Here is a 12,646-nt window from a genome sequence, read left to right on the forward strand (position 1 = left end):
TGTATATTGCAGAGTACAAGTGCATTTTAGAACAGTGAAGACATTTCATTAGATTTAAACAAGTCATAAATGTTATAAAATAATCCCAAGGTACAAAATATTACTCTTAAAATTTTACTCTAGTCCATGCTAGAAGCAATTATTATCTTTGTGGTTTTCAGGCCTCTTGCTTACTTTGTTTACTTGTTTAATTTAACTATAGAAAATTCAATTATTGTTAATGCTATTTGGGTTAATCCAAACAATGCACTGAGTCTTTTATAAAACATTTATAAGAAGAATAACCATAGTTACATTAGATAGGATTAAATATTAAAGGGATATAATCTTTTGTTTCAGGGCATAAACTAACCATTAACTGCTGCCTAAGGTTATGCAGAAACTTAGGCCTCGTCTGCATGTGAAAATTTTACTGGTATAACTAGTTTGCATATGGATGTGGTGGTGTTTTTTTTTCTTTACCAAAATAGTTATACTGGTACCACGCTTAGTGTGAATGCAGTTATATTGGTATAAAGGTGCCTTATACTGGTATAGTTTATTCCCCTTCTTGTAATAAACACTTTTATACCAGTATAGTTAAAACAGAACACCTTTCTAGTGTAGACCTGCCCTATGGACAGGTTATTATATAATTGTCCATTGTGGGGTTTCTTGCACCTTCCTCTGAAGTATCTCATAATGGCCATTCTTGGAGATGGGACACTGGACTAAACAGACCATGGATCTAATGTGGTACTGCAGTTCCTATCTTTTTATTAGTATTTTCTTTGTGTAATGTTAAAGACATAACTACTGGCACGTCCATACAGTGGGCTCCCAGTCCTGCTCCCATTGACTTCACTGGGAACAGGATTAGCTGCAAGGTGATAATTCATATTGCATATATAAAGTACATATAGGTATAAACACTTTTAAAAGGACTTCACAAAAACAGAGATATTACTAGTCAATTCTACAAATAAACACAGCTACAATATGTTTCTTACTTATTTAGGTCCTGGTCCAATGTCCATTTAAGTCAAGGGAAACACTTCCTTTGGCTCAAGCCCTTACTCAGTCTGAGTTCCCAAACACCATATAGGAACAGAAAGTATGTGTACACTTACATACTGCACCAGCAAGAGAGACTGTGTCACTAATGCATATACTTCAGGATTAGTTAAAATTTAATATAAGCTCTGATTCTGTCATTTATTTTTCTACAGAAACCAGGGTGCGGTCATGTTGTAACTGCCTTTATTTTGAAAATGTAGATTAAAGAAGTGCAGCTCTATTTAAATATCTGATGCATCAGATGTGTATGAGTTCATGTACCTAGAACCTTCTATCTTTATTAAACTTAGTAAAAAAAAAAAGCAAAATGTATATGTGCAAAACAGCATTTTCAGATGTTAACTTTATTTGTAAACAAAATGTCTTCAAATATATGAAAGGCACTAGTTCTCAATGGATAAGTCCATGCCCAGGGTTTTTTTTAACCTTTAATATAATTATTAAAGTTTATCGTCTTTCTGGTCCATTTACTATTTAGGTCAGTGCTGTTCTATTCTACATAACTTCTTTAACCTCAACACTACAGTAGTACATTAAGTGATGCTAACATCTCTTACGTGTAGTTTGTTTTCTTTCTCATCCTCTCCCCAGAGGGAGAATTGTATGAATAGTGGAGTGTTTTGGTAAGCTGTGTGTTTTTTGTTTTGGGATTTTTTTTCGTTTAAATGCACATGCTGCTATGTGTCTGTTAGAGAAGGCAAGTTTGAAGAAGTGCATCTTGGACTTGGAGCAGAAGGTTGGAAGGTCTCTTGGTCCTTAGTTACTGTGGAAATTCATTCTGAAATCTTCGAAGAAAACTTTGTCTTCTGGTACAGATGAGCTTTATCCTTATGGCAGAAAGTTCCACTGGGCTTGAGGAGTGCATTGGTCAACTATGGTCTTCAACCCAAAGCTTTTGGCAGTCTCTCAGATATGATGGATAGGGGATGGATCACTTGATGCTTTCCTGTTCTGTTCATTTCCTCTGGAGCACCTGGCATTGGCTGCTGTCGGAAGACAGGATACTGGGCTATATGGACCACTGATCTGACCCAATATGGCCGCTCTTATGTTCTTATGCTGGCTGGCCCAGGCTATGGAGCGCCTTGAAGGTAAGGACCAAGACCTTGAACTTAACTCAGTATTCTGTGGGAAGCCAGGGTAGAAAGCGAAGAACAGAGAACTGGTTTCATGTGAATTTATTACTTCTGATTTCATGATGACTAAACAGGGAGTTGAAGCTGAAGATAGACTACATATTAGTAACTTGGTCTAATATGTCGCTGTTGTGTTTAGATGTTGCTTGTAATTATTAGAATTGGGAGCACTGGCTGTTGGGAGTCTGAAAGGACAGGAAACAGGAAGGAGGGGGGAGGAGTTGAAGAGGCTGAGGGAGAGCTACTAAGGGTATGTCTACACTACGAAATTAGGTCGAATTTATAGAAGTCGGTTTTTTTTAAATCGGTTTTATATATTCGAGTGTGTGTGTCCCCACAGAAAATGCTCTAAGTGCATTAAGTGCATTAACTCGGCGGAGCGCTTCCACAGTACCGAGGCAAGCGTCGACTTCTGGAGCGTTGCACTGTGGGTAGCTATCCCACAGTTCCCGCAGTCTCCGCTGCCCATTGGAATTCTGGGTTTATATCCCAATGCCTGATGGGGCTAAAACATTGTCGCGGGTGGTTCTGGGTACATATCGTCAGGACCCCGTTCCCACCCTCCCTCCCCCCGTGAAAGCAAGGGCAGACAATCATTTCGCGCCTTTTTTGTCTGCTGCCAGCCAAAGATGTAAAGGATCGATGGAGTGGGTCAGAACAAGAAATAGACCAGATTTGTTTTGGACTCATTTTCCTCCTCCCCTGTCTAGATCACACTGCAGTCAGTCACAGAGAAGGCGCAGCGAGGTTAATCTAGCCATGTATCAATCAGAGGCCAGGCTAACCTCCTTGTTCCAATAACAACGATAACTTTGGTGCACCATTTCTTATTGGAACCCTCCGTGCAGTCCTGCCTGAAATACTCCTTGATGTACAGGCACACCCTTTGTTGATTTTAGCTCCCTGAAGCCAACCCTGTAAGCCGTGTCGTCAGTCGCCCCTCCCTCCGTCAGAGCAACGGCAGACAATCGTTCCGCGCCTTCTTTCTGTGCGGACGCCATACCAAGGCAAGCATGGAGGCCGCTGAGCTCATTTTGGCAATTAGGAGCACATCAACCACCACACGCATTATCCAGCAGTATATGCAGCACCAGAACATGGCAACGCGATACCGGGCGAGGAGGCGACGTCAGCGCGGTCCCGTGAGTGATCAGGACATGGACACAGATTTCTCTGAAAGCATGGGCCCTGCCAATGCATGCATCATGGTGCTAATGGGGCAGGTTCATGCTGTGGAACGCCGATTCTGGGCTCGGGAAACAAGCACAGACTAGTGGGACCGCATAGTGTTGCAGGTCTGGGACGATTCCCAGTGGCTGCGAAACTTTCGCATGCGTAAGGGCACTTTCATGGAACTTTGTGACTTGCTTTCCCCTGCCCTGAAGCGCATGAATACCAGGATGAGAGCAGCCCTCACAGTTGAGAAGCGAGTGGCGATAGCCCTGTGGAAGCTTGCAACGCCAGACAGCTACCGGTCAGTTGGGAATCAATTTGGAGTGGGCAAATCTACTGTGGGGGCTGCTGTGATGCAAGTAGCTCACGCAATCAAAGATCTGCTGATATCAAGGGTAGTGACCCTGGGAAATGTGCAGGTCATAGTGGATGGCTTTGCTGCAATGGGATTCCCTAACTGTGGTGGGGCTATAGACGGAACCCATATCCCTATCTTGGCACCAGAGCACCAAGCCGCTGAGTACATAAACCGCAAGGGGTACTTTTCGATAGTGCTGCAAGCTCTGGTGGATCACAAGGGACGTTTCACCAACATCAACGTGGGATGGCCGGGAAAGGTGCATGACGCTCGCATCTTCAGGAACTCTGGTCTGTTTCAAAAGCTGCAGGAAGGGACTTTCTTCCCAGACCAGAAAATAACTGTTGGGGATGTTGAAATGCCTATATGTATCCTTGGGGACCCAGCCTACCCCTTAATGCCATGGCTCATGAAGCCGTACACAGGCAGCCTGGACAGTAGTCAGGAGCTGTTCAACTACAGGCTGAGCAAGTGCAGAATGGTGGTAGAATGTGCATTTGGACGTTTAAAGGCACGCTGGCGCAGTTTACTGACTCGCTTAGACCTCAGCGAAACCAATATTCCCACTGTTATTACTGCTTGCTGTGTGCTCCACAATATCTGTGAGAGTAAGGGGGAGACGTTTATGGCGGGGTGGGAGATTGAGGCAAATCGTCTGGCTGCTGGTTACGCGCAGCCAGACACCAGGGCGGTTAGAAGAGCTCAGGAGGGCGCGGTACGCATCAGAGAAGCTTTGAAAACCAGTTTCATGACTGGCCAGGCTACAGTGTGAAAGTTCTGTTTGTTTCTCCTTGATGAAACCCCCCGCCCCTTGGTTCACTCTACTTCCCTGTAAGCTAACCACCGTCCCCTCCTCCCTTTAATCACCGCTTGCAGAGGCAATAAAGTCATTGCTGCTTCACAGTCATGCATTCGTTATTCATTCATCACACAAATAGGGGGATGACTACCAAGGTATCCCAGGAGGGGTGGTGGAGGAGGGAAGGAAAATGCCACACAGCACTTTAAGCACAGCACTTTAAAAGTTTACAACTTTAAAATTTATTGAATGACAGCCTTCTTTTTTTGGGGCAATCCTCTGTTGTGGAGTCGCTGGTTGGCCGGAGGCCCCCCCACCGCGTTCTTGGGCGTCTGGGTGTGGAGGCTATGGAACTTGGGGAGGAGGGCGGTTGGTTACAGAGGGGCAGCAGTGGCAGTCTGTGCTCCAGCTGCCTTTGCTGCAGCTCAACCATACACTGGAGCATTCTGGTTTGGTCCTGCAGCAGCCTCAGCATTGAATCCTGCCTCCTCTCATCACGCTGCCGCCACATTTGAGCTTCAGCCCTGTCTTCAGCCCGCCACTTACTCTCTTCAGCCCGCCACTTACTCTCTTCAGCCCTCCACCTCTCCTCCCGGTCATTTTGTGCTTTCCTGCACTCTGACATTATTTGCCTCCACGCATTCGTCTGTGCTCTGTCAGTGTGGGAGGACAGCATTAGCTCGGAGAACATTTCATCTCGAGTGCGTTTTTTTTTCTTTCTAAGCTTCACTAGCCTCTGGGAAGGAGAAGATCCTGTGATCATTGAAACACATCCAGCTGGTGGAGAAAAAAAAAGGGACAGCTGTATTTAAAAAGACACATTTTATAAAACAGTCGCTACACTCTTTCAGAGTAAACCTTGCTGTTAACATTACATACATAGCACATGTGCTTTCGTTACAAGGTCGCATTTTGCCTCCTCCCACCGCGTGACTACCCCCTCAACCCTCCCCCCTCCCCGTGGCTAACAGCGGGGAACATTTCTGTTCAGCCACAGGCAAACAGCCCAGCAGGAATGTGTCCCTGAAGAAAAGCACCCTATTTCAACCAGGTGACCATGAATTATATCTCACTCTCCTGAGGATAACACAGAGAGAGAAAGAACGGATTTTGGTTGAATGCCAGCAAACATACACTGCAATGCTTTGTTCTACAGTGATTCCCGAGTATGTGTTACTGGCCTGGAGTGATAAAAGTGTCCTACCATGAAGGACGAAATAAGGCTGCCCTCCCCAGAAACCTTTTGCAAAGGCTTTAGGACTACATCTAGGAGAACCGCAAATGCCAGGGCAAAGTAATCCTTTCACATGCTTGCTTTTAAACCATGTATAGCATTTTAAAAGGTACACTCACCAGAGGTCCCTTCTCCGCCTGCTGGGTCCAGGAGGCAGCCTTGGGTGGGTTCGGGGGGTACTGGCTCCAGGTCTAGGGTGAGAAACAGTTCCTGGCTGTCGGGAAAACCGGTTTCTCCGCTTGCTTGCTGTGAGCTATCTACAACCTCCTCCTCCTCCTCATCTTCTTCGTCCCCAAAACCTGCTTCCGTATTGCCTCCATCTCCATTGAAGGAGTCAAACAACACGGCTGGGGTAGTGGTGGCTGAACCCCCTAAAATGGCATGCAGCTCATCATAGAAGCGGCATGTTTGGGGCTCTGACCCAGAGCGGCTGTTCGCTTCTCTGGTTTTCTGGTAGGCTTGCCTCAGCTCCTTCAGTTTCACGCGGCACTGCTTCGGGTCCCTGTTATGGCCTCTGTCCTTCATGCCCTGGGAGATTTTCACAAAGGTTTTGGCATTTCGAAAACTGGAACGGAGTTCTGATAGCACGGATTCCTCTCCCCAAACAGCGATCAGATCCCGTACCTCCCGTTCGGTCCATGCTGGAGCTCTTTTGCGATTCTGGGACTCCATCATGGTCACCTGTGCTGATGAGCTCTGCATGGTTACCTGCAGCTTGCCACACTGGCCAAACAGGAAATGAGATTCAAAAGTTCGCGGTTCTTTTCCTGTCTACCTGGCCAGTGCATCTGAGTTGAGAGTGCTGTCCAGAGCGGTCAGAATGGAGCACTCTGGGATAGCTCCCGGAGGCCAATACCATCGAATTGTGTCCACAGTACCCCAAATTCGAGCTGGGAACGTCGATTTAAGCGCTAATCCACTTGTCAGGGGTGGAGTAAGGAAATCGATTTAAAGAGCCCTTTAAGTCGAAATAAAGGGCTTCACTGTGTGGACGGGTGCAGGTTTAAATCGATTTAACGCTGCTAAATTCGACCTAAAGTCCTAGTGTAGACCAGGGCTTAGGGTGCAGCAGCAGCTTGGAAAAGAGGTTTCCACTTTAAAAAATAAAGTCCTGTTGAAGTTTGTTAGTACCTTGCCTGGCTGCTACAACAGTGGCCTGATTTGTGCCTCAAATAGCAACACTGAAGTCAGTAGTTGCATCATTAACTTAGCCTTAGAAATGTAGACCCCAATCTCTTCTCTTTCTGTGAGTGTAAACACACAATTAAGCGATGAAGGGCCAGCCTCCAAAAAATCTAGCAGGCCAGGTAAAGCAAGGTCTTTGACTTAATCCTTCCTGTCCTTTCATGAGATGGTGGCCACAGTAGAACCCAAGTCAGGGAGGGCCCAGGCAGCATTTGCCAATTTAGTCTTTAAACTTCCTCAGCTTTGTTTCTTTTATGGTAACTCTTCATTTATCTAAAACTGTGTTATTGTTTTTGTTAGTCTGATTATTGTACAGTATGCGGGAGCAGCATCTGTATGATAAGCACTATATACAAGTAATTTATCACAGGATACTTTATCATCTTTGTAGGGGAAGCTACAAAGGAATGTTTTTATATTACATTGATTTTTCTATATTAGTCAAGGAAAGCTACATGCAGTGGAAACTGCACTCTCCATCTTACAATTAGCACTCATATCTATATTAACTTTTATACTCTGTATCACATTAAAACCACAGTACCTAAAACATACTACAGAAAATATAGGCAAGACTAAATGAATGTAAAAGCAGTGATTTCTGCTTTCCTAAGAATATTAAGTTCTTTGACTAAGAGGAGGCATGGCTATTTGGTTACATAAAAAGACATCTTGTATCAGTAGAGAATATGTGCTTTCAGACACAGGAAGGTTTATCTCTCACATTAGCTTGCTTCATCTCTTCAGTGCTATCAGGACGCATGTATGTTGAGTAACTTCCATTTCACTCAACAAAAGTTAGCTAAATTTTAAAATAAGTGAAGCAACAAATGCAGGAAGAGGAAATGACCAATTTTCAGTTTACATCAGACTAGGTAAAAACAATTATATTCAGTTTTATTATAGCTGACTATACTTTATGGGATTTTGTCACAGGGTGGACTGGGCCCTTTAAGAGAGAATTACTCCAGCCCAACTGTGGCTCATTAACAAGTCCCTGTGAAGCCTGTTAGAGAACCAGGTGTCCTCTCTAAAGAACTAGAGGGTAACAGGAAAAGAAAGGTAGGCTGGTGTGGCTAGGGTGGGCTAGTGGGAGATGGAGGACTTTCTGATCTCAAATAAAGTCACTGTGGAAACTGAAGAGTTTATTAAAGAGGGAGAATGGATACAAAGGGGGGCGGGGGATGAGGGAGAAAAGAGTAGAAGCAGAAGATGATGATGATAACAGCAAAAAAGCAAAGCCGAGGAAGGAAATAAACCAAAACGTTATATTTGTAAGATTCCTAGCCAAAGAAATAAGATTGGGTGATGTTAACCCTGTGAAAGTAGCTGATTGGATTAAAAAAAGCATAGTGAATACTGTAAGAAATAGGAGGGTGCAGGATGGTAATTTTTTAGTTGAATGTAAAACAAAAAGTAAGCTAATAAACTGCTAAAAACTAAAATACTAAGCAAAGTTAAAATAAATTGCCAGCTACCAAAGATGACTGAAGTAAAGGGTTAATATATGGAGTGCCATTAAAACTGACCAATGATGAGATAATCAAAAGCATAGAAGAAGATAAAGTGTTAGTAAATAAGTGATTAATTAGTGAAAGAGAGGAAAGCAAGCTATCAACAGCTGTACGGATTACATTTAAGGGAGAGACTCTACCTGAGAAATTAACACTAGGGTTTCAGATATTCAGAACAAAGTCATATATCCCCCTCCCTTAAGCTGTTATGAGCACCAACAGGTATGGGCATGTAGCAGCTGCTTGTAAAGGCAAAAGAAGATGTGTGGAAGAGAGATTATGAAATTTGTATAGAAGGGACAGAGGTCAAATGTAGGAAGTGCAGTGGTACCAAGATTCTGGCATATAGAGGGTGTCTTGAGGCAAGGTAAGCTAAAGAGATAAAAAGGACAAAAAATTTTAGTATCATACCTGATGCAGAAACTGTAAGAAGACTCTCAAAGCATCAGGTGGAGAGGGAAGGAACAACCAGCACAAGAAAAGGGGAACTGCAGAAACATTCTATAAAGCAGTCGCATTCTATAAAGAATATGTTAAACACTGTGGAATGAATAGACTATCTACTATTAATGAAAAAGACAGGTTTATTGCATTAGTGATAGAAGTGATAAATTGTACATCACAAACTGTGAAAGAATCAGAAATTATAGCAAGGGTAGTGGAAAAATACTTGAACATTAGCAGCTTGTCAATGAATTGAATTCATGCAATTTTGAATAAAGTTAAGGGGGAAATATAATGAGCATGGGGATCCCAGTCTTTTGTTGGAATGAGCACAGTCCGATAGCATATGGTCAAGAACAAAAAGAAAATATCCTCGAAATAGTGGGAATTTGGGATGTGCAGGGCTGTGGCGGCCAGAGAAAGAGACGACTTTCCCCAGCTCCAGGGCTGTGGCTTCCTGGGAGAGACAGCCCTCCTTCTCAGCCTCAGCTCTGTGGCTGTTGTGGCAGGGGAGAGACCCACCTCCTTCCCAGCCCCAGCTCAGGGGCTGCTGCGGTGCGGGAGAGAGGGCACGTCCATCGCATTAGAAAGGTAAGACTACTGATATTAAAATATGAGTTGTGGGCTTTTATCTGTAGAACAAAAAATGTGTATTATTATTAAGGTTTTTTTTATATATAGCACTTTTATCCAAAGCGCTTTACAATAGTTAGCTAACAGTACAAACAACATATGGAAAGATCATTAAGTGGTCTGCCGAGACCCTCAGCAATTTTCAAGTGGTCTGCAAAAAGAAAAGTTTGAGAACCACTGGTTTAGAGTACTAACTGCCCACTGTGGTTTAAACAAATCTCTTTCCAATAAAAAGACACAAAGATGGACTATGTGCCCTCTGTAAAATGGAAAAAAAACAATTGATCACCTTTTATGGATATGTAAGGGCTTTGACAAAGAGAAGACAAAGCTTTTTGAGGAATTAAAATATCTTAAGGTAAAAAAAAAACATTATGTGATTTAGTAACAACATTGGTGAACTGGATTATTATTAAAAAGATGCTGTTACATTACCTGAAAGACATAGGGCAGAGTGAGAGGATATAAACTGTTAAGTAGTGAGGAATTATAGTTGGGATAGACTACTTGGTCAAGTCTACTTCACCACAGAAAAGAAAGGTGTGGCAGAGGAGTCCCGGACTGGAAGAAGAGTCTGGGCCTAGAAATCAGAAGGTTGAACTCCAGCTAGGAAAGGCTGGAAGTGACAGCTTCATGAAGCGTAGACTGGGACAGAAGAGCTCTGGGTGTGGTAGGAGATGCCAGAGCTGAGTATGAACTTTTGTGTTGCAATGTTGGACTTTATTTTGGGACTCTGGGGATAATTTTGAACTGTTTCTGTTATTAAACCAGCCCCAGGAAGCGTGATATTAGCCATGAGAAAGAGCATGAAGTTCTTAAGGGGCCCTGAAAACAGAAAACAAGAGGCAGGATGCTGTAGCGCCACCTGTGGCCATGGATGGGGTGCTCAGGATATGCCTGACCCTCTTGCAGACTTGATGTAATAGCTAAGGTTCCAATGCAAACATGCATGCACTTAATTCTATACGTGCAAGTAGGTCCAGTGCAAGTAGGTCCAGTGAAGTTACACGTGTATGTATAAGTGACTCTTTGCAGGGTGGGACCTAATACACTATTAAGGTTACTAATGAGTCTCCTGTATGCTATACCTCATAGCTCTATGCCAGTTTTTCAAAGTTCGGGTGGGTCGCGGCATGTAAAGCACTGGGTCGCCTTGCTCAGCACCCTAGTGGCTCTGGTCAGCACTGCCGACCGGGATGTTAAAAGTCCCATCAGCAGTGCTGCCCAGCTAAGGCAGGCTAGTGCCTACCTGTTCCGACACCCGCTGCGCCCCGGAAGCGGCCAGCCGTGGGTCCGGCTTCTAGGCAGGGGGGCCGTGGGACTCCATGTGCTGCCCTCGCCCCAAGCAGAAGCTCCGCACCCCCATTGACCAGTTCCCGGGCAATGGGAGCTTTGGGGGGTGGTGCCTGCGGGCAAGAGCTGCACGGAGCCACTTGCATGCCTCTGCCTAGGAACCGGACTTGCTGCTGGCCGCTTCTGGGGTGCAGCGCGGTCCATGGTGCCAGGATAGGCAGGAAGCCTGCCTCTGCACCTCGGCTGCACAGCTGACTGGCAGCTACTGGAGGTAAGTCCATGCCCCAACCCTGCGCCCCAATCCCCTGCCCCAGCCCTGAGGCCCCCCAAATCCAGAACTTCCTGCACCCCAAACCCTCATCCCTGGCCCCACCCCAGAGCCTGCACCCCCAGCCCAGATCCCTGAACTCCTCCCACCCCCTGCCTCTGAGCCCCCCACAAACCTGGAGCCTCTCCTGCACCCCTCATCCCTGGCCCCACCCCAGAGCCTGCACCCCCAGCCCAGAGCTCTGACTTCCTCCCGCACCACAACCCCTTGCCCCAGCCCACAGCCCTCACCCACACTCTGAACCCCTCATTCCTGGCCCCACCCTGCAGCCCTCACCCCTGCACCCCAACCCTCTGCCCCAGTCCTGAGCCCCTCCCACACCGCAAACCCCTCATCCCCATCTCCATTGGGTCACAGGGATCAAAAATTTTCTTCAACTGGGTCCCCAGAAAAGAAGTTTGAAAACCACTGCTCTATGCCATCAGCGTTTGCTTTTCAACTTACAATTTCTCTTCTTTCTGAGGTCTTTGTAGCTGAATCTGTCCCTTTCATATTTTTTTAAAATGTACACTTTAACTGCCATTTTCTTTAACTATTATGGCTATAAAGGTAATTTTAGCTGTATTTGTAACAGATTTACTTGCTGCGTCACATACAAAACCCTTGCACAAATATGCACATACAGTACACCCTCTGGTACATGATATGTTCTCTCTGGACTGTGGTTGTTCAAACAGAATACTGCCATTTCAAAGAACACCCAACCCTGCACTCAAGGTTTTGTGGTAACAGCCAGCAGGAAATGAGTTAAATCAAATGTCAATACAAGTATTCAGCAGTAAGTGTACTTCAACAATAACTTTATATACTTTATTAATATCATTGGAGGTACACAGTTATGGCTAGGAAAAAAAAAACAAATATAATGCATTGGTTCTACACTTGATAGAGAATATCACATCATTAAACTTTTCCTTATCTAATGACTAGTAGTCCTCATAAAACAAGTTTTATATAAAACAGTTTTTATAACTGCAACAGGAGTCAAGGAGTCAACTGAATCTGCACATGGACATCTCCATGAAGATATGCAATGATTAGGGTCCTGCCAAATTCATGGTCCATTTTGGTCAATTTCATGGTCATAGGATTTTAAAAATGGTAAATTTCATGATTGTAGCTATTTAAATCTGAAATTTCAAGGTGTTGTGTAATTGTAGGGGTCTTGACCAATGTTCCTTCTAATTTTTCCCATCCATGTGTGGAATAAATTTTGTTATGTGCATCAATATGGAACTGATGTGTGGTGGGGGTAGGACTGAGGGGTTTGAAATGCGGGAGCAAGCTCAAGACTGGGGCAGAGGGTTCGGGTGTGGGGGGTGAGGGGGTTGGGACCCAGGCTGCCTGGGGCTGTGGTGGGGAGAGAGGACTTGCCCCAGCCCTCTCTCCCCGCCGCAGCCCCGGGGCTGGGAGAGAGGTGTCTGGTCCCACCACAGCCTCGTGGCTGTGTTTGTGGGAGAGGTGTCTGGCCCCGCTGGGGCTGGGGGGAGAAG

This window comes from Lepidochelys kempii, chromosome 2 (assembly GCF_965140285.1).
Source record: "Lepidochelys kempii isolate rLepKem1 chromosome 2, rLepKem1.hap1, whole genome shotgun sequence".
Lineage (NCBI taxonomy): Eukaryota > Metazoa > Chordata > Testudines > Cheloniidae > Lepidochelys > Lepidochelys kempii.